The 22710-nt window shown below is 37.1% G+C and overlaps 1 protein-coding gene across 13 annotated transcripts in view; it reads left to right on the forward strand.

The window, feature by feature from the left end:
* The window catches only part of ZBTB20 (zinc finger and BTB domain containing 20), a 779143-nt gene that overhangs the window by 408413 nt on the left and 348020 nt on the right, over nucleotides 1–22710 (forward strand). For all 13 annotated transcript variants that reach the window (XM_074331585.1, XM_019734851.2, XM_019734862.2 and 10 more), the window contains one exon: nucleotides 4432–4481. The gene's annotated coding sequence lies outside the window, so the exon portion shown is untranslated. The remainder of the gene's footprint in view (nucleotides 1–4431; nucleotides 4482–22710) is intronic.

A 22710-nucleotide genomic window follows, 5' to 3' on the forward strand; every position in this document is an offset into this window, starting at 1 on the left:
TTCTCTTTCTACCCTCCGTGCCTCCTTTTTTCTCTCCCTGTTCCTCTCTTTTTCTTTTTCCTCCATCCCCCTCCCACTCCTTTCTTTTTAGTGTTCTGAATTCATTAGATGGCATAGTGTAAATCAATAGTAAACGCTAACCGCCTACTCAGTTACGCAACATCACAAAACCGGTACACAGAGACAAAAAGGGAAAAAGCACACACAGCCTTTACATTCAAAAGCTCTTGCATAATTTTACTTTTCCACAGCCAAAAAGAAAAAAAAAAGGAAATAACAGATGGGGAAACTTACAGTTTTTTTTTTCCCTTTTCTCAGACTGTTGAAAAGGGAGTTAGTTAACATCTATGGCCATTTCTAGTTGCCCTAGGCTGCAGCAAAACATCCCATAATTGACAGTGCCTTAACTGGCTTTAAAACAGGATTTCTGTGACCCTCCATGATGTGGTACATTTTCCAGGTAACATAAGACTAAAATTATTCTGAGGTGTTTAATGCTGACTTGGATTTTACTTATTTTATGAAAAATCAACAAAATTTAAAGTATGGGATGAATTTTAAAATAGAAAGAGGATAAGACGGCTGTGTGTGTGTGTGTGTTTTCATTTGAAATGTATCCTGATGTAATATTTATGTAAAAAGCTGGTTATATAAACCCTGTCTTTCTCTTGCTTTTTCTCTTTGGGGGTTGTACAAAGCTCTAATGTTTTGTGTTTTTTCTCATGACAAAGTATATTTAAACTCCAAACTCATAATGAAAGAGAAAACATCTAGATGCTACAGCAGAGACACTTAATTCAAACTTCCTATAGATCCATCCCCTAAGCAGCAGTTCCTTGTAAGGACCTGTAGTTTCTGGAACTCTCATTTAGAACTTTCTGTTACACTACTCCCTGGAACACCCATTTGATTTATTGTACCGCCTTTAAGTCTCAAATGTATAATAAAAGGTATTTTTTTTTCTCTCTCTCTTTCTCTTTGTAGCCCTTCACCCCATTCCCACACCCCCAACTTTTTCATGGGAGTAACTCTTTTCCCAGCTTAAATGGGAACACAGTGAGATTTGTATGAGGTTTATCCGTCTTCCTTCCCTGTTGTAGTGTTTTGTTTCACTTAACTGACTGATATCCTCAGGGAATGAAGCATTAGTCTGATGAGGGATGTTGGAAGGATTTGGGGCTTTATTTTTTTTCTTCCTTTTTAGTTTCTGCCTATAAATGGTTGTAACATGGATACAAAATGGTAGAGAGCACATCACTAGGCATTGTTATCTGCCACAAGAAAGCTAAATCAGGCGCGTGAGGGGTGGTGGTGATAACTCGGATTGTTCTCAATGCAATCAGAAAAGATGACAGTAGGAAGGAGAGAGCATGGATCTGAGTAGGAACTACTGAGACACTTCATCTCAGTATATTTGGGATCAGCATCATTCCTTTAGGTCATACGTTACTTCTGGTTGGTAAGGTCATGGGACATGGGTTTATTTGATGTTACTGAAGGTAAGAGGTGAGTTTTCCTTTACTTTTTCAAAAAGATCCAGGCTATTTCCTAGTTTATTTAGCTTTACCTTATGTGTTAGAATTTAGGATTCCTTTTGTATGGAAAAATCTGGTGTATAAAGATAAAACTCAAAGCCAGGAGCATTTCATCTGGTTTTTCAGGTTTTGTTGTCTGAATGTGTTGCTCTCTGTTGTAACAACTGAGTAATCAACATCATTGGGATTGTCATGTCTCTATATTTCTGATGACATGGAGACATCATTGGTTGTCCTAATATGAATAATGAGTAAGCTGGTATATGTGGAAAATACATATGTATGTATGTATGTGTGTGTATGCGTATTTTATAAATACATTTTCTTTCTGCTTTTTTCCTTAAAAGAATCTGTAGCTCAAAAAAAAATTCCTCTTAAAAAAAGAATCTATAGCTCAGAAGAATTTGTTTGTAGAAAAATAATGAAGATTGTTCAGCATATTCTAGTTTAAAGACTGGTTAAAGCCAGGAAATCATATTCACAGGTATATTTTTTCTGTGTATCCCTCTACATGGGTTATAGCTAAGTTTGGATTCCCATATGCAATTTTGTATATATGTCCCTGATTATCAAGATGAATTCTGAACGACATAGAGTATATTCTTTATAATATGAATTTAACGTGATTAATCATCTGTAACCAAGCACTTATCTTTGGTGTGTAGTTCTGTATATAGAAAGTCATATAGAATACCCTGATTTTCAAACAGGTTGCCTGGCTTTAAAAGAAAAATTAGGACTCCAGAGTAGTTTTTTTAGTTGTCAAAAATATGTTGAAGGCATCTGGTTACCAAAGAAATAGAGGGAAATATCTTTGAGTAAAACATCTTTGAACTTTTTTTCCTGCCTCAGTTTGTCAGAATCACTTCCATTTTCATCTTGGTTAATTTTTACACTCTCTGAACCATACTTAGGGCAGTATTGGCCTTTCAGCGTCCAATGGATGCCCACTAGTTCATTTCACCCCTCATTTTCAATTGTAGCCCCGGCCCTAGGAACATATAGGCTACTCACACTTTTTCTTTTACTATATGGGATCCAGGGTTAGGAAGGGCTGGCAGGCCTAAGCTTTCTATTTCTAGGGCAGGCAATAAGCTAGGGAGAGTTTTAAATATTTTCTAATTTTTCAAAAGTCCTTCACAACTATGTCAACCTTGCTTCTAGTTGTTGTTGGCAGTAGTAATAGATACTTTTAAAGGCTGCAACAAGAACCTCAGTCACTGACTTACCTTCTCAAACACAATCACTCTAGTTGTCCCCTGCACATAGTAGCTGCTTCACAGATATTTTACCATATTTTGGTGAACTGGTGAGGGAAACTGCTATGTCTGTTCCCTCATAGTACTTAATCAGGTAAGCAGTACACCATGCGAGTAATAAAGGAGTAAGATACAATAGGATACAGAGCGCTCCAAGCTTCAGAAATGGACAGATCATCCCATTTGATAAGAAAGCCCTTATTATTCTGTTTCTGTCTTTATAAAAGTAGCAAATTGCAAAAAGCAAATTTATATTTTTCATGGAGGTCCTCCATGCTGCATGGGCCATTGGGTCATTTAAAAAATGTGGGGGCTAGCTACTTTGGTGATCCCCATTAAGTTTCATATGCAAAAATGTTAGGTACTTATGATTCTGGGTCTCAAATATACTCCCATTGTGTTCTGCCACAGGGTCCTTTGATCCTGTCTTTTCTTGTTTTCTGTGGACAATTATATTTTAGACTTCATTTTATTTCATAGGTTCTAGGATGATGACTATAGACAAATTTTACATGGAGTTTTTGTTTTGTTTTGTTTTGTTTTGTTTTTAATATACCAGAACTGCCAAAAAAATGTATGCACGTGACTTCTATTCATCTTTCGTTATCAGTGTATATTGAGTATTACAATTTTAATACAGTTTTTTTCCTTTCTTAAATGTGTATACATTTTTTGGCACCCCCAGTAGTGAGTGTTTCATTACTTTTAGCTACAATAATTCCTGACCTTTCTAAACTAATTTTGGCTTTAGTTATGCTGGTTATTTTCAAGACCTCATTCTGGTAATATTGGGGATGGGAGGTGATCTCTGGTAAAACCACCTATGGCTTCTAAATTATAAAAGCAATAAAAAGAGAAGCGTGTAGAATTATTGATAAACTGCTGCTTGTTAAGCATGCAATTTTTAAAATGCAGATTATATAATATTTGGGGATTTTGTTGCTCCACAGTAGAAGCTTTTTAAATGTTAATTTGGGGTTTGTTTTGTTGCTTTGTGACTTAGCATAAAAGGGTTTGGTTTCAAAAGGTTTCAGTTCACTCATTCCATTTGCCTTCCAGGACTAAGAATATAATACTATACATTTATTTATACTCATGAAGGAGGATAAGGCCAGTAACTCACAATTCATGCAGCCAGGGGTAAATAATCCATAGCTTGTTCTCCAACCATTGCCACAATATTTATATCTAGAACACAAGTAACAAACAACCAAAAGCAAGGGGAAAAAAAAGTTTGTTTTTGTTTACAAAATGTTTAATCAGAAGTACAGTAAAGTTCAAATGGAGCTGCAAATCCTGGTGGTTCACAATGGTTTATTTCTTTAAAAAACAGACCATGGATAATTAACCATAAGACATAACTTTCTCGACACAAGTTGCAATGACTTACAGCAATGGGCAGCCAGTCATTCACAACTGGTTAGAGCCCTTCAAGTTAAACATGCAGGCGGCTCCAAAAGCCGCTTTCTCAGTGCACACTTGTATTTTCATTTTCAAAGGGAAGCATCTGTTACTTTTTATATAGTATCACCAAGTCAGTGTCCCAAAGTGAGAAGTAAATGGGTTATTTTCTATGATTACCGTGTTGTCAGACATCTATTAAATACCTAGCATTTATGGTACTCTTTTCATTTCAGAATGTTTCACCATCACTAACTGAATAGTCCTCACTCGACATTGCTGTCTGGTAAGTAACTTTCAGAATCTCTAAATGGCAATCCAAAATATTGAGGTGAAAAGAAGTCAAGTGTTATTTCTCCCAGCCTTGGAAAGAATTAGACCTAAAGGTATGGAGAGTCCACCATCTCAAGTACAAAAGTTGAGCAGAACATATTTTGACATTGGTGAAGGGTATACATTTCATATCCTATTTATTTGTTCATTTTTGTAATACCATCATTTTAGAATGGTAAGAAACTGTGATCCGAAGAACCTATTATCACAGATTTCAACAAACATTTTACAATGATTTTGCCACGCGTGGGTAGAAGTATTCAAAAGATTTGTTTGGAAGACTCTCCAAGAATACATATATATTTCCAAAAGTGACACCTCTGTGGACAAGAAAGGGTGATATAGTGAAGTTGGGGACTGACATTGCCCATATGGAACATTAGATGCTTTGGCATTAAACAAACACAAAATCCTCCAAACATATTTTGTGATGCTTTGAACTACCTTTTATAATTTGATGACATGCTGCCAATTTAAAATATACTTGCTTCATTTGGATCAATCTTGAAATCAAATATGACCACTTGAAATCAAATATGTACACCCACGAACAGAAGGGAACCATGTTATTTAGGAACGTGAAATCCTTCCCCAAATCCTTTACCAGCTCTGTAGGAGGTCCAAGACCAGGGCTGCAAGCGAGCATATGTTTGAAACTCTGAGGTCTGTGTGTCTTTTACGGAGAATTGATCATTTCCAAAAGGTTGCTGTTGTGCCTTCTAGAAATCTTGAGATTTCAGTGGTCGGGAAGAGGGTGCAGGTCAGGACTGAAAGTATATAGGTAGAGCATCAAGTCAGACAGCCGGAAAGAGCTGAGTTTGCTAGAGGTTGGCCTGCATATTCAGCATTGGCAAATATACTGGAGACGCAGGAGCAGGGAAAGGGTGACTTGTCTGGCAACTGACGAGATTCTGCCTGGCTACCGCCAGGCCTGTTTAGTCATGAACTTCATATTCATCCAAACCTTTAAAAGTTATACTTTCGACTTCACTGTATATGAATGTGCATAAAATGAGGAAAATAATCTCTTGGGGTAATGATAGCTTTCTAACAGGGACTTTTCATATCCGTTGCACATAGTCCCTGGTTGTCACTGTATTTTTGTCTCGAATTCTGCTGCACATGTATCTCTGCTCCTGTGAACATACCCGTCTTGCTAGTGAAGACCACAAGCCTTAGGATTACAACTCCACTCCCTCCCCACTCCCACTCCCATGCTTTACTTGTTATGCTGCTGAAGGAGAAACTCATATCTGCGTGAGCATCAGGAGCTCAAGGAACAGGCTTATTTGGTAACTTTAAATTGTGGCTCCCCTTGCATTCATTGCAAAATGATCTCATCACAAAATGGCCTGAATTTCACACTCTTTCTGGCTTGCAAAGAAGCCAGTTCCTCCCATGTTTCTATCCAACACACAGAAAGCTCTTTATGTTTCTATGATCAGATAAAGTCTGTATTGACATTTCTTTTCCTGTGGGTGTATTTCCCTTGTAGGTATAAAGATTTAAAGTAGCAGGGCAATGCTGTATGTTTGCAGTTTCTCTGTTTTAGTAAATGAAAAGCTCCTTGGGAAAGCAGAGCGCATCTTATCCACTAATGAATAAATATTTATTTTCATTTTAAAATGATACATGCTCATTAAAAATAATTTGAAAAAACACATAGGAGTAAAATGAAGAAAAATTAAAGTAATTATTTCTATAATTTAAATCCAATCATTAATAACCATTTGATATATTTCCTTACTCTCATTTTCCCCTGAAGACATATTTTTTAAAACATGCTGTAATCATACTTTCTATATAATTTTGTGTTCTGCTTTCAAAATTTAACCTAAGAATTCTACATGTAATTATATAGTCTTTATAAACATCATTTTAAAGAAATACATATTATTCAGGAACAGGAATAGCTTACTTAACCTACATGTCCAAAAAGAGCATTGTTTTGTTCTTTGGTTTTTTTGTCCTTTTTTCTTTTTTCTTTTTTTTTACTGTTTACATTTCCACAATAATTTGCATATGAAGAGTAAATGAATCAATCAATAAATAATGAGCAAACAAATGAAAGTTCAAATCAGTATATATTTTTCAAACTTTTATTATGAAAAATTGAAAATACATTAATGTAGACATATTACTACATTGAACTCCAATATACCCATCACCCAGCTTGCACAATGATTAACTTTGACCTATCATTTTCCCGAGCTATTGCCATGTTACTTTGAAGCAAACCCCAGACATCATAACAGTTAGTCCACCAATATTTCAGGCCCATCAGGACTCTTTTGTATGTTAATATTAAAAAACATTCAGAAAAATAGTTCTACTCATTGTATATAGGAGTATCTTCTTCTGAGTATACTGCCATCAGGTTTTCTAACATGTAACAATTGATCATAAAATCTTATCAGTGTGTTTCATAATGTTCTTAGGCACATCTGTAAGCTAAAGGGCAGTTTGGTTGACTAGAAAGACATCTCACAGATTTGGCCAGGTTTCCTGGAAGAACTATTATTTTTTGGGGGAAGGGGATACTTTCTCTACTGGCCTCAAATTGAGGATGATAATTTTCATGCTAGATTTATGCAGTATTAATTTTACTCATTATTAGATATATGTCATGTTATAAACAATTCTGTATCTGAGGTGAAAGGAAAACATTGACTACTTGGAAGTCCAATATGGCTTACCCAACCCATACTGTTAGGTTGGTGCAAAAGTAATTGTGGTTTTTGCAATTATTTTTAACCTTTTAAACCACAATTATGTTTGCACCAACCTAATAGATAGCTATGGTGAACCTACTTAAACCAAATGTAACACTGGATTTAAAAGTGTATAATTTTTAAAGAATTCGTGGCCGACATGGAAGATTTCTTCCTAAGTAAGAATTTATGAAATCTGAAAAAGGAGGAATTATATATGAATAATCGGAATTTTTTGTTTGTTTGTTTTAAAAAGCACTATGTTTGGGAAGTGGGAGTAGAGGGAGGTGGCCTGTTGCAAGACAGAGGGCCCTCCCTATGTGCCTGTATGTTTTGCTCTAGTTTATTCTAAGAATATTTGAAGAACGCTCTGTGAGCCAGCTCTTCATGGCCACACTAGATCCTTTACATTCAGAGCTCCACAAATGAGGAATGTGCCGCACAAATTAGGCTCTCCATAGAGCACCTACAGTTAGGGTTTGTCCTGCCTCTGTGTTTGAATTGAAGGCCAGTGACTATTCAGTAGCAGCGTGTCATCCAACAGGTGTGTTCCACTCATCAGAAATTCAGGATGTGAGTAACTGTAACATACTGCATCAGTATAAACTGAATTTATGTGTTACTCAGGTCTATTCAATCTTAGGAACACATTTTCCATTGGCCTCGAAAGTGAGTAGCTAGAATATTGATGTGCCTATCCCTTGGGGAAGGAAAAAAAAAAAAAAAGGAGCTTCTCCACCATAATAAATCTGTAGAAAAATACGAGAGTTTACAGTACAGACACATACAAAATATTTTCAGCCAAAGTTGGTAGAAGCAAGCACATGGGGGGGAAAAAAGAAAGAAAAGAAATAACATAAGCAATAAACTACCCCAAGCAAACAGAAAACATCTGTAAAATTGGCCAGAATGGATAGTATAAGCAATAGAAACTCTCTTTTTTTTTTCCATTTCATTTTTCCCCACAGTCTACTGATCAACTCTGTTTCTCCTTTACCCTTGGCCTGGCATTACCATCATTAAAATGTCCTCAAAAGGTCGGGAATGAATCTAATGGCTTGGCACTGGGGCAGGTATTCCAAGAAATTCCTACGTGGGAATTAGCCACTATACTATGTTAAAGCTGCAGGGATAACTTACCACAACCCATAATACACATATTTTAAAACAGCTAGCCTTTTCATCATTATTTTAAGATTGATATTGATAACACAACAACTGAAATAAAAGTGTAAGTCTTCACTTCTTACTGCATCCTTTTCTGACCTGTTGGTATTGGATTATGTAGATTATGTCATATAGGATATGAACTGCCTTTAAAGAGAATAATAAATTCACCCATGGTTCTTTCTAGCTAATGTATTCTGTATTATGTCCAAGTGAACTATCAATGCCTCGTCATGATAATAGCCATAATAATTATTATAATGATAGTATTTGTCTCTTGGTATGTTTGTTGTGGCATTTCCTTATGTTTAGTCTTTGGGTCTGGTGTTTGTTCAGTTGTTGTTACATTTGTGACCGTATGTATCCTCAAGCTATAAAACAACATTTCTTGGAATAAACTCATATTCCATATCTTCTACCTCCTTCCGCCTAGTTAAAGTTCAGAATCATGGTTGGATGATTCTACTTACATAGGGCAGGGAATCCTTTACAAATACCTCCATCAAGCCTAGATTTTCATTTTAGACCTGAAGACACAGATAGTTGCAAAAGAGAAAAATGGTTTGTTCATGTCATCAGATGTATGTTTCATAAAGTTGGCATATTTTCTGGATAAATTTTATTGGCTGTGTAACACACCATCATGCAAAATTATCATAAGGATGGGGATTTTGGCATTCTCTTACTGAGATGATTGGTGACTCTGTTTCACCTACAGTTACAAGGGAAGGTGAAACCCTCACTCATGGCAAAGATATTCAAGGAGATGATTTTGCAGCCAGCTCCGTACTTTTACACTGGAAATGCTAAGGAAAAGTTTTCATTTTTGTCCCCCTTCACTAGGGATTGTGTAAAAGCTCTGATATAAAGAACGTGCACTGAATATGGTCTTCTCTTTTGACTAATGAACTGCTCTATTAGTCGACCTTGCTAGCTTCCATAGAGAATTGGTTCTATTTGTTCTATCCTACTCTATGAAATATTCTTAATGTGCTGTTGATGTACACTTTTTGGTCAAAAGTAATTTGCTTTCTGGGTTTTTGATGGCCACTTTGTGAATCAACTATGTATTTGTGGTGTGGGGATCTGTAACCTCTGAATACTAAGTTTAAAGACTTTTGTAATTCATTATTTAAAGACATTTTAGCCCTTAACTCTTACTTGCTCTTTGTCTACAAACAAGTTGATTGGTTAATCATGTCTTTGTTTATTTTTATTGTTGTTGCTTTCCGCATTGCACATGAAACAGGAAAGAGGAAAGGCTGTTTGTAAGAGGTAATTACAATGGCAAAGTTGTACTTTCTCTAACTGTTCTCATTTTCTAATGTGTGATTACATCAAGAGCTGCACTCTAAGAAGGGTGTTTTCGTTTTGCTAGGAAAATGACAGAGGAGAAAGATAAATCCAGTTCTATAAAGAGATGTCAAGCACAACTTAGAACAAATATAAATATCAATATTTTATTCAAACCCGATGTCTCTACTCCTGGAGGACTTTGATTTCTGGCCATCCTTTGATAATAAGGATCCATAGCAAGGAAAAGACAGAGACTACTTTAGAGACCCTTGGACATGGGGTCTTTTAATCTTTTAGTTGAACATGATTGGTCTAGTGGATTCTTAGAAGCCTGAGTTATTTCTGGCATGGCTTATCCATCCCTGAGTAGAATCAGAACTCACACAGTTTTCTGAAGATCAAATAGAAACCCCAGAGAATAAGTGAATCTTTAAGATTTTCTCCAGGTCATTCTTTAAACAAACTTTTGTTGATGCTTACTATGTGACAGGTAAATGTGAATCCATTTCTTTTTAAACCTTCTAACTCATTTTACTTTCTTTGTTCATTTAAGCAAGGACAAATCTCCTTACATGTCGCTAAGGGCCCTGTGCATATTTGCATGTAGCCAAAGCTCCATCCCTTCCAGGAAGTCTGGTTGTCAACCGGTGATCTTGCCTTTGTCTTTTCTCGTAGTTCTGCCTGTGGCGCCTGTCACTAGCAGTCAAATAAGGACAATTTTACCATTCTCTCCTGCTGCTTTAACTTTTTTTTTTTTAGTGCCGGTACATGAATTTGTTATTCTTTATAATTCCCTTTGAAGTTAGAAATCCAAGGGGAATCTAAAACCAACCAGATGTTTCTGCTGCTGGAGCGGGAAGGGAGTAAGGATTAAGTTTAACAAAAAACTTGGTCTCTAGAAACAAAACAAAAAATCATTTCAGATGGAAGTCATCTTTAAATCTACTCATTTGCTACATATCTGTTAGTTAATTTACATTTACTAGTCAGTTATAGACAATATCACCGATCCATTTCCTCCAGGGAAAACTCATCAGTTTTGTGAACAAATAGACTCACCGTTGTGGTTTGCTCAGGTCTATTTCCCTTTGGGGGTTTTAGTTCTATTGCTCGACATATTTCTCTTATGTGCTTTACAGTGAAGGTTTTTTGTTATTGTGATTGTGATTGTTGTTATTGTTGTTGCTGTTGAAAGATCACTGTCGTGTCACATCCATCTGGGAAGCCCGTTGCAGACTGTCGCAAGAGGTTGCTGTCAGTGCAGACTGTGATTGGGGAGAGAAAGAAAGGACAGTTGCCTAAATTCTTAGCCTTTATGGAGTATTTCAACCTGTTTTGAGATGTATAGATCAAAACAAGAATAAGAGTGATGAAGACCTTCAGGGTCAAAAAAAAGAGTCTTGTGGTCTTTCAAGGAATTAGATGATGTTTCAGACAGCATGAATAAACAGGGGTGGGAGGTACAGAAAGTTAGCTGTATTAAAACATAAAAGAGAAAAGGGTGTCTGTGAGATGAATTGTTAGGATCTCACAAACTGAGTGTCCAAGGCTTCAGGCCCCTGTACAAGAGTGGAGAATGATTAAAGTAAAATTGGAAAGAGGTGGGTCCAAGATAGTCGTGTAGGAAGACTCTGAACTCACTTCCTCCTGCAGACACACCTAATATGTACCTACATATAGATCAATTCCTCCTGAACAACTGAGGGCTGATGTACAACAAACGAGAGAGTGGCCACATAGAGAAAGGTAAGAGATACCCTATGCGGCAGCCTTCATTATGAGGGATATCACTGAGGGAGCCCTGCACAGACTTGCCTGCCCTGAGGAACAGTGATAAAACAGCAATGTAAGAGTGCCCAGCACATGATTACTAGACTTATCATGGTGATCACTTTGTAAGGTATTCTAAGTGTGTAATCACTATGTTTTACACTTTTACACCTGAAACATCATATTGTATGTCAACTATAACTCAAAAAATAATTTAAGAAATAAAAATAAAGGACACTTTGACTATACATGAGAAAGATCCATTTGCAAAGCCCAAAGGATCTGCCAAACAGGTGAGCATGAGAGAACTCTCTTGATCTACAGAAACACTCTAGGATCACAGGTGCCCGGGAGCACCATTGTTTACATTCACCTTCCACCTATAAATGCAAGTAGGAGTTTGGCCCAAGTGCTCTATCCAGCTTGCAAGGCCACCACAGTGTGCTCTGGCCATGAGGCCAGCACTTGCCCTAATCATGGCCAGCTGGCCTGCCACAGAGATCCCAGAGCCACATGCCCTGGGACACCTCAGCTCGTGTCTGCCCTAGATTCTGCCAGCTGGCTTGCCAAGATGCCCCTGGAGTCACACACCCTGGGCTACCACACCTGTCACCCACCCAAGACCCAGTCAGATGGCAGACCAGGGCACCCTTCTCACTGCAAATGCCTGTTTCAGCTCCAGCAGCCTGCCAGAACAACCCAATATATGCAGTCTACACAGAGGTTGCTCCTACACAACACCACTCCTTTCAGATCAGGAAAGGAAGCTGTTTCATTTGATTCATAGAAACAAACAGAAAAAGGCAAACAAAATGAAGAGATACAGGAATATGTTCCAAATGAAAGAGCAACCCCCACCCCCCCAAAAAACAAAACTTAAATGGAGATAAGTAATTTCCCTGATAAAGAATTCAAAGTAATAGTCAAGGATGCACATCAAAGGATGCTTATCTTGGAAGAAGAATAGAGGACCACAGTGAAAACTTTAACAAAGTGTTAAAAAAAGAGCCAACCAGAGCTGAAGAATACAATAACTGAAGTGAAAAAAATATACTAGAGGGAATCAACACCAAATTAATTAATAGAGTAGAATGGATTATCAACCTGGAAGACAGAATAGTGGCAGTCACCTAATCAGAACAACAGAAAGAATTTTAAAATACAAGGATTGTTTAAGGGAACTTGATGACAACATCAAGCATACTAACATTTGCCTTATAGGCTTTTCAGAAAAAGAAGGGAGAGAGAGAGAGAAAACCTATTTGAAAAAATAATGGCTGAAAACTTTCCTAAGCTGGGGAAGGAAATAGACATTTAGGTCCAAGAAGCACAGAGAGTCCCACACAAGTTGAACCCAAAGAGATCCACACCAAGACATATTATAATTAAAATAGAAAAAGTTAAAAATAAAGAGAGACTCTTGCAGGCAATAAGAGGAAAACACCTAGTCACATACAAGAGAAACTCCATAAAGCCCTCAGTTGATTTCTCAGCAAAACTTTTCAGTCCAGATATATTTAAAGTACTGAATGGAAAGAATCTGCAACCTCTCATACTCTTACCTTGTAAAGCTATCGTTTAGAATCGAAGAAAAGATAAAGAGTTTTCTTCTAGGCAAGCAAAAACTGAAGGAGTTTATCACCACTAAATAGGCTTTATAAGAATTGTTAAAGGGTCTTTAAGCCGAAAAGAAAAGGCCATAACCAGAAATAAGAAAACATACAAAAGAAAAAAAAAAAAATCTCACTAATAAAGGCAATGGATCAGCTACTTAGAAAGCTAGTATGAAACTTTATCTGTAAAAGACAAAAGCAGCAAAATCAACTATACTACAATAAGTAGTTAGGAGAAAACAAAACAAAAAGATCTAAACTATGACATCAAAATGTGAAGTGTGGAAGAGGGAGTAAAAAGGTAGTATTTTAGAACTTACCTAACAGCTTAAATGAGACTGATTAGGTAGGTAGATAGATAGATAGATAGATAGATAGATAGATAGATAGATAGATAGATAGATAGATAAATAGATAGAGAACCTCATGGTAACCACAAACTAAAACCTACAAAAGATATACAAAAAGTAAAGAGAAAGGTGCCCAAACATAACACTAAAGAAAAACAGCAAACCACAAAAGGTATGTATGGCAAACCCAAAGCTAACATCGTTCTTACTGATGAAAAGCTGAAAGCTTCTCCTGTAAGATTAGGAACAAGACAAGGATACCCATTCTTACCTCTTATATTAACATAGTTTTGGAAATCATAGTCACAGCAATTAGAAAAGAAAAAGAAGTAAAAGGCATCCAAATTGGAAAAGAGGAAGTAAAATTGTCACTATTTGCAGATGGCATGATATTATATATAGAAAACCCAAAAGACTCCACACAAAAAAAATTAGAACTGATAAATGAATTTAATACAGTTGCAGAATACAAAATTAATATATACAGTCTGTTGTGTTTCTATATACAAATAATAAACTATCACAAAGAGAAATTCACTTGCAATTCCATTTACAAGTCCATCAAAAAGAATAAAATATCTAGGAATAAATTTAAGCAAGGAGGTAAAAGACCTGTACTCTGAAAACAATAAGATACTGATGAAAGAAATTGAAGATGGCACAAATGAATGGAAGGATATACCATGTTAATGGATTGGAAGGATTAATATGTTAAAACATGTAATACCCAAAGCAATCTATAGATTCACTGCAATCGCTATCTAAATACCAAAGACATTTTTCACAGAATTAGAACAAATAATCCTAAAATTGGTATGAAACCACAAAAAACCATGAATAGCCAAAGCAATCTTGAGAAAGAACAAAGTTGAAGGTATCACATTTCCTTATTTCAAACTATACTACAAAGCTATAATAATCAAAACAGTATGGTACTAGCACAAACCAGGCACAAATCAATAGAACAGAATAAAGAGCACAGAAATAAACCCACACTTACATGGTCTATTAATCTACTATAAAGGTGGCAAAAATATACAATGGGGAAATGATATTCTCTACAATTAATGGTGTTGGGAAAACTGGTCAGATACATGCAAAAAAAATAAAACTGGATCACTTTCCTACACCATATACAAAAATAAACTCAAAATAGATTAAAGACTTAAATGTAAGAACTGAACCATCAAATTCCTAGAAGAAAACATAACATGTCTCCCCAAAAATAAGACCTAGCTGGACAATCATCTCTAATGCATCTTTTGGAGCAAAAATTAATATAAGACCCGGTATTATATTATACCTGATATTATATTATTTATTACATTATATAAGACCCGGTCTTATTTTACTATAAGACTGGGTCTTATAGTAAATTTTTGCTCCAAAAGATGCATTAGAGCTGATTGTCCAGCTAGGTCTTATTTTCGGGGAAATACAGTAGGCAGTAAACTCTTTAACATAAGTCTTAGCAATAATTTTTTTTTTTTTTGGATATGTCTTCCTGGGCAAGGTCAACAAGAAAAAATAGGCAAATGGGACTACATCAAACTAAAAATCTTTTGCACAGTGAAGGAAACCATCATCAAACAAAAAGAGAACCTACTAAATGGGAGAAGATATTTGTAAATGATATATCTGATAAAGGGTTAACATCCAAAATAAATAATGAACTCATGCTTCTCAACATCGAAAAACAAATTGATTAAAAACTGGGCAGAAGATCTGAATAGACATTTTTCCAAAGAAGACATACAGATGACCAACAGACGTATGAAAAGATGCTCAACATCACTAATCATCAGGGAAATGCAAATCAGAACCACAATTAGGCATCACCTCACACTTGTCAGAATAGATAGTATCAAAACGTCAACAAATCATAAGTGTTGACAAGGATGTGGAGAAAAGTGAACCCTAGTGCATAGTTGGTGGGATTGCAAATTGGTGCAGCCACTATGGAAAACAGTATGGAGCTTCCTCAAAAAATGAAAATAGAACTACCATACAACCCAAGATTCTACTTCTGGATATTTATCCCAAGAAAATGAAAGTACTAATTCAAAAAGACGTATGTACCCCTGTGTTCATTGCCACATTATTACAGTAGCCAACATATGGAAGCAACCAAAGTGCCCATCGATAGATGAATGTGATATAAAAGAAGATGGGGTATATATAATGAATATTGCTCAGCCTTAGAAAAGAATGAAATGTTACCATTTGCCACAACCTAGATGGACCTAGAGGGTATTATGCTAAGTGAAATAAGTCAGAGAATACAGATACCGTATGATTTCACTTATATGTGGAATCTAAAAGATAAAATAAATGAACAAAGAAAACAAAACAGAAACAGGCTCATACAGAGAACAAACTCATAGTTGCTAGAGGAGAGGTAGGTGAGGGGTGGCTGAAAAAGGTGATGGGTAATAAGAGGTACAAACTTCAAAATTATTAAAAAAAAGTCACAGGGATGTAGTAAATAATATCATAATAACTTTGTATGGTGACAGATGGTTACTAGACTTATCATGGTGATCACATCCTAAGGTATATAAATGTCAAAGCACTATGTTGTACTTCTGAAACTAATACAATATTGTATGTCAACTATAAAAAAAATAAATTAAAAATAAAATAAAATTGGAAAAACAGTCTTAGAATCCAATCAGAACGTTTTGGTGGTTTGCTTAGTACTTCACAAAAGTGTTGGATTGCAGAGATGGATTTTTCATTTGTTCGCTTCCTGCCCAGCATCTGTGACACTATCGCCTTACATACTACATTGCTCTCTAGATTTCCCAGGTTTCCCTAGGTTTCCAGGAGGACAAAGAAATCTGTGAATAACTTCTTTGCACTCCTTACTTGCTTAGTGGATTAAATGTTTAGGAATATTTCTCACACTTCCCAAAAAATGAATACTCACAACTCATAGTTTCTGTTGCCCTAGCTATCTTATTTTTAAATAGAAAGTCTGAGTCCTCAGTAATCATATTAAGCTTCTTAAGCAGCACGTATCAATTGCACATACCATTTTAAGCATTTTTTTTCAGCCTTTAGAAAAAGAGAGTAGGGGAAGAGACAGAGAGAAATCACTTAGCAGCTGATTCACTTATTTTAAGCAGCCTTCTCCATTTTAAAATATAAAAAATTCAGGTCCTGGAACATTGGGTGATTTGAATGTTCTGTAAGGAGTTGAAAAAAAAAGACTTTTTAAAAATCATATGTTCTACATTCAGGGACCCAGATTTTCAATTTAGTCCTTTAAAAAATATGTACGTTGAAATAAGAATTTCAACCTAAACAGTTTCTCTTCTTCCTTTTCATCTATTTGACATTATTATTGTTATTATTTATTTTGTCAAAGCAGATAGCACGAAAAGCGTTTATGTTGGTCTCACTGCTGACAGAGCTTAACCTAATAATCCAAGACTTGGAACTTGGTGTTTCAATAAAGGAAACACTCTTTGAGATATTTTCCATTCAAACCAGCATCAAAAGTTTTTAATTAACACTTTTAGAAATTAATGGGCTAAATGCAGGACAGGGCTCCTACATACCCCACTACTGGGAACAAGACATCAAGAGGGACCCATTGTGCATGTTTGTGTTTTATAATGTATTTTTATTTACTGACTGAAGCAGAGTCCCAGCTGCACATTGTGTGGCAGCCACAAGAGTGAAACCTGCCCAGGGCTGCTTCACTCCAGCAGTTTCATTTTGCTCACTGATTATTGTCCTGAGCTCTTTGTGATTGTAATTGGTTAGAAAGTTTGAAATTCACAGGTCCTTGTCAGCCCATGAAAGCTTTGAAGTCCTGAGGCTTGATGCGGCTATCCAGCCTGCGGAAGCCTAATGGCTTGGTGGGTTAAGAGCCTCAGAGCTGTAAGACCTCTCTCCCTCCTCGGGCTTTGACCCATTCACCATCCAGCACTCTCAGGAGTCCCAGTCTTGCAAGAAGGCTTTGTTTGCGGCCCTTTCTTTTCCGTCACTGAAGCCTTATTCGGGATGAACAGATTATGGCCTGACTAGTGGGGGTGAGGAAAATGAGAGCAAATGGGATAAAGACTGAAGTAGAGATCAAGGAAATAGGGAGGAAGGAAAGGGGAAGAAAGAGCACAAAAGAAAACGGAAGTGGGACGTAAGATGGAAAGAGTTTAGTAAATATTAGCATTTGGTTTCTGTGTCCTTGGACTTGATGTCTCAGGATGGACACATTGACAGAGGCTAAATGGTTCCTGGGGCCCTTCCTCCCTTCCTTCTTCCCTCCCTCCCTTCTTTCCTTCTTTCCTTTTTATTTTTTTTTTCAGAAATTTTTTTAAAGACTTGCCCACTCACTGTGAAAGGGAAGACACATATGTTCAATATTCATATCAGGCGCCATAACCTACCCACCACCACTTTCACCGCATTTTTTAGGGATTAGGGATACAGTTGTTTTCTTTATACAGCATAATAAGGCAATGAGGAGTTTATCAGTTCTTCTCCTGTAACCAGTAAAGTATCTATTGTTTAACCTTATGCTCTTGTCCCCAAACCAAAATTTTCCACAAAACTCCCACGCTGCTTGGTGAATTACAAAATAAATTCACCTTCATCCATAGAGCAACACGGGAACTGCTTGGGCAGGATGAGCTACAGGAGATATTGTCAGCACTGATGAAATGTTTATAGACGCTAAAGGTCTTAGTAACTTTCTATAAATCTCATTTGTGTTGAAAGCCTTCAAGCTTAATACGTTTAGGTGCAATCCTTAAGTTATTCCTATTTCTCCTCTACTTTAATACAAAACAAAAAAATACAAACCAACTACAACACAGATATTATTGCCATGAATTCAGAATGTGAGGGAATTTTTCAATAGCATCAGTCAGGCCAAAATAATGCAAAAATGCATCACCATTTTTGGAAAAGCTCCCTCAAGCTCTTCAAAGGTTTCCTGAAATACAGGGAGATCAATACATATCAACATTAGAGGATAATTGGTGAATGAGTGTCAGGATTTTCGTAAGAACTGCTAATAGTCCGTTCTTGACATCATAGTCACAGGATCAGGTAGGGCGATTAGAAAATCACCATTTTTCTGTTTCTTAGCTGGACAGTGTTAGGATTTACAGGCCCAACGTTTGACTTCTTGCAGGAATCAGAGACACCTTATGTGTAATATAATGTAGTAAAAAAGATGTCAGTCCTGGCTTTCCCCTGACCACCTCTAGGGCTGCTAGATCCGATTGCACAGCACCTATGCTCCAGCCCGCAGGATTCTTAATAGGCAACTCCAGCAAATGTGTCTGGCACTGTGCCATAATCCCTAAACTCACCTCTGATTTCAACTACATCCGGAAGCAGTTCTCCGTTAGCCCAGACTCCCACCTCGAGAGTGCTTTTCTGCATTCTGCCCCCAGGACCCTTTCCCGTGTTGAGAGTGCTCAATAAATCTACATTGGTTTGGGAAGGGTGGTTGGCAGCTTAATGTCCTGGGGCTGAGTCTCAACCAGAGGAGAACTAGCACTGCAGAGAAAATGTCCCAGCCCTCCGTTGCTTTCAGACGGTTACCTCTGGAGGCATTCTGGACAGGTCTCAGAGATCCTGGTACAATCGCGCCTCTGTTGCCAAACTGGTGGCCTCACTGACAGGGCCTTATTATTGCTTCGTTTTCTCTGACTCACTCCCACCACTCCTTCACTCCTGCCTCTGAGGTCACCCTCCAAATTGCTACCTGCACCCAAGCCAGTCCTATCTCAGACACCTTTCTTTGAGGGAAGCTAAAATGAGACAGCACTCAGATTTGGGGTTTTTTTTTGTTTATTTATTTATTTTAATAAGTCAGTTCACAGCATTTTCTTGTCTCCTATCTACTGCCCCAATGAATTATTACTCATTCATACCTGGTGCCCAAAGCTAGCTAGAAAGAAGCCCAGTAGCTCACGTTAATAGATTGTAACATTTGGAAGGAGACACATTGTTTTATTCATCTGTGGTCTCCTGTATCTACCACTGCCCCAGCAGTAGTAGGTGCTCAATTAATGTTTGTTGGATGAGTGAATAAATGCATAATTTATACCAATGACTTTAATTGTCAGTAATAAATACTGGCATGTGTCAATCATGAAATGTGTTACAACAAATTTGTTACGAATAATGTATTATGAAGTACCTATACATGTATATGACTTATGTTTTAAAAAATTAAATGAAAACAAACGCAAGTTTGGTCTTATAATAAAGTTATACTCACACACTTGTGTTTCCTGATATGCTTTATAGTAGGAGAAAATGGGTACTAGACTGTACTTGAAGGATCTGGTCAAATTCAACAGGTTCTTGAATTACTTTTGGGGATATTTGGTGCTGTGAATACATGAAGCCGTCTGAAATGAGACATGGTGAAGTCTTGATGTGCCTGTTTTCTAGACAGCAATATAAGATCTACTTTATGTGTAATCAGCACCAGGGAAGAGTCTACATTCTGTGAGAGAAATTAACGAGCTCCAGAACACAAATAACAATGAGATGGAAAGTTCAACACTTTCTTCCTGCATCTCAGTGCCTGAGACGTGGGTATTTTAAAATTATTTCCAGGGTGTGGTGACCAAGATGATCACCCTGGCACCACAAGCCTCTTTTTCTTAACCATTGTCCCAGTCTGTACTGAAGAAAGTAAAAGATGAGGAAAAGCTCCAGGAAAAGACACCTTTATTTTCCAAGTAGTTTATTTTGGCCCCAACTGAGTACAAAAGAATCTGATGTTGTGTTAGGAGCTATACTCCTCTGGGGGGAAAAGTTTTTTTCCCCCTACTTTCAGAAAAACGTTTCAACTTATATGTAGGAAGATAAACTATTGATAATTACTGAAGTTGTCCAAAACTATCATGTTTCAGGAAGAAATGGTGATTTCTTTTTATACTTCCTTAGCATTCATTGTGACACCTAAAGAGCTGTGAAACTATAAGCATTGAGAAACAATCTCTTTAACCAAAATCAACTATCTGATCTGCTGTTTTCTAAAGTGGACTCATTTGGAATTTGTACTGTACCTTCCAGCATAATTTTTTATATACCCTCACCTTTTCTGCAGTGGTTATTGATCAACTTCCTAGAAAATGCCTTTCCACACTAGTGTTTTACAGAAAATATCAGTTTAACTGTCTGTGAAAGATCCAAAATGAGTCAGAGGCAGTGATTACAAAGGTTGAGTCTCTTTGTGTTCCGAAGAGTTTGTGCTTGTGTCCAGTGTTTAGTTTGCCAAACTACGTGGGATGCTTGTTGATCCCCTCGGAGAGGCATGGTGGCAGCTAGAGCTGCAAAGTCAGTCATATCTGGCCAACCAGAGCCTCCTCCGATATTCCAAATCCTTCCTAGTTTATCCTGGCAAGCGGGACAAATACTATGTCGTTTTGTATGTGTTCCATGATGTGAACAAGTTTGGGAAGCATGAGTCTTATAGACTGAATGTTTGTGTCCCCCCACAATTCATATGTAGAAACCTTAACCCCATTGCGATGATATTAGCAGGTGGAGCCTTGGGAAGTAATGAGGTTTAGATGCGGTCATGTGGGTGGAGCCCCCGTGGTGGAATTAGCACCCTTACAAAAAGAGGAAGGGAGACCAGAGCTTCATTTCTCTCTGCCATGGGAGGACACAGTGAGAAGGTGGCCGTCTGCAAGCTAGGAGGGCTCTCAGCAGAACTCACCCATGCTGGCCCCTGGATCTTGGACTTCTCCCCCTCCAGAACTGTGAGAAATACATTTGTGTCATTTCAGCTACCCAGTTTACGGTATATTTTTATGGCAGGCTTGAGCCAACTAAGACAACTAGTCTAATGGATTTCAGTGAAGGGTAAATGAAGTATTAAAAAGAGAAAACAGATAACGATAAGCTTGCTGTTAGGAAACTACATTACAGACTGTGAACTTATATATAAGATTTTTCCATATGACTGCTGCAAGGTCCCAGGTTTACCGATATGTATGTTCCTACAGAATGCACACAGAGGGATGCTAATTAGCACTGTGTGAGGAGGACTCTAGCACTGGTCCTTAACAGGCCTGCGTATTATGTGATTGGGAACATATACTCACCATTAGCATGAGGGCTGCCATTTGATTTGTTTGCAGGGCCTGTTTCCTTTGACTCTTTTGCCTCTTACCTGAATTGTTTTGTTATCAGATAAATTTAATCAAAATTTTCTGCATTTTTATTTCCTTTGTTGCAAACTGATTTCCCTGTTTGTGACAGCTTCTTGTAACAATCAACTAGTCACATCACTGGAGGCTATGGTTGCCCTCACCTTTCCTTTCTAATTTGCCTCAATTCAGCTCACTTGTGTCCACATAGCTACCATTATCCGTCCTCTATGCCTTTGCTACTCAGAGTGTCGTAGTATTAGTGGTATCAGTATCACCTGGAAACTCATTGGAAATACAGAATCTGAGACCCCACCTCAGACCTACTGAATGAGAATTTTAATAAGATCCCAAATGATTTGTCTGTTCAGTAAAATGTGAGAAGTACATACATGTCTGACTAAAAGGCATAGTAGCAGCTTCTCCATTTATGAACTTTCAACTGACAACTTTTTAAAACTATATATGAAAAACATTTCTGAATATTATGTATATATCAGCAGAAGTATAGAAAATGTGCCACCAAATAGCATTATAGTATTAATAGCTGTTGGTGTATCAGTGATTGCTGTGATAATGCTGTATAACAAACAACCCCCAAATTTAAATGGCTTATAACTATATATTTTTTATCATCTATAGATAAACATTGGTACCTCTGTTTCAGGCTGTTTGGGTTCATTTCTTCTCCATATGTTTCTCATTCTGGGACCCAGGATGAAGGGACCAGAAACCTGGGACAAAGTTTTCTTATTGCAAATTTCAGAGGCACAAAAGGCCAAGCCAAATCACACACTTAAATTAAATCTCTACTCATGGCATGTCTGCTAACATTCTAATTGGTCAAAGCAAGTCACTTAACCAAACTCAAAGCCAAGGGACAGAGATATATACCCCACTTCCACACTGTACAGTAAAGTCATATGGTAAATGCATGGATATACAGTTCTATTATAGAGACAGTGTGAAGAATTAGGGAAAAATCAATCTACCACGTATACTCTCTGTTTGGACCCAGAAACAAGTGACTTACACAGTTGCATAAATAATTTAAGAAGCCTGATATGGTATAAAGGACTTTTTGTGTGTGGGTGCTGATAATACATTTGCAATCATAGTAACTGTAATCACCCTCTAGAGGTCTTC

This window comes from Rhinolophus sinicus, linkage group LG01 (genome assembly GCF_036562045.2).
Source record: "Rhinolophus sinicus isolate RSC01 linkage group LG01, ASM3656204v1, whole genome shotgun sequence".
In the NCBI taxonomy this organism is placed as follows: domain Eukaryota; kingdom Metazoa; phylum Chordata; class Mammalia; order Chiroptera; family Rhinolophidae; genus Rhinolophus; species Rhinolophus sinicus.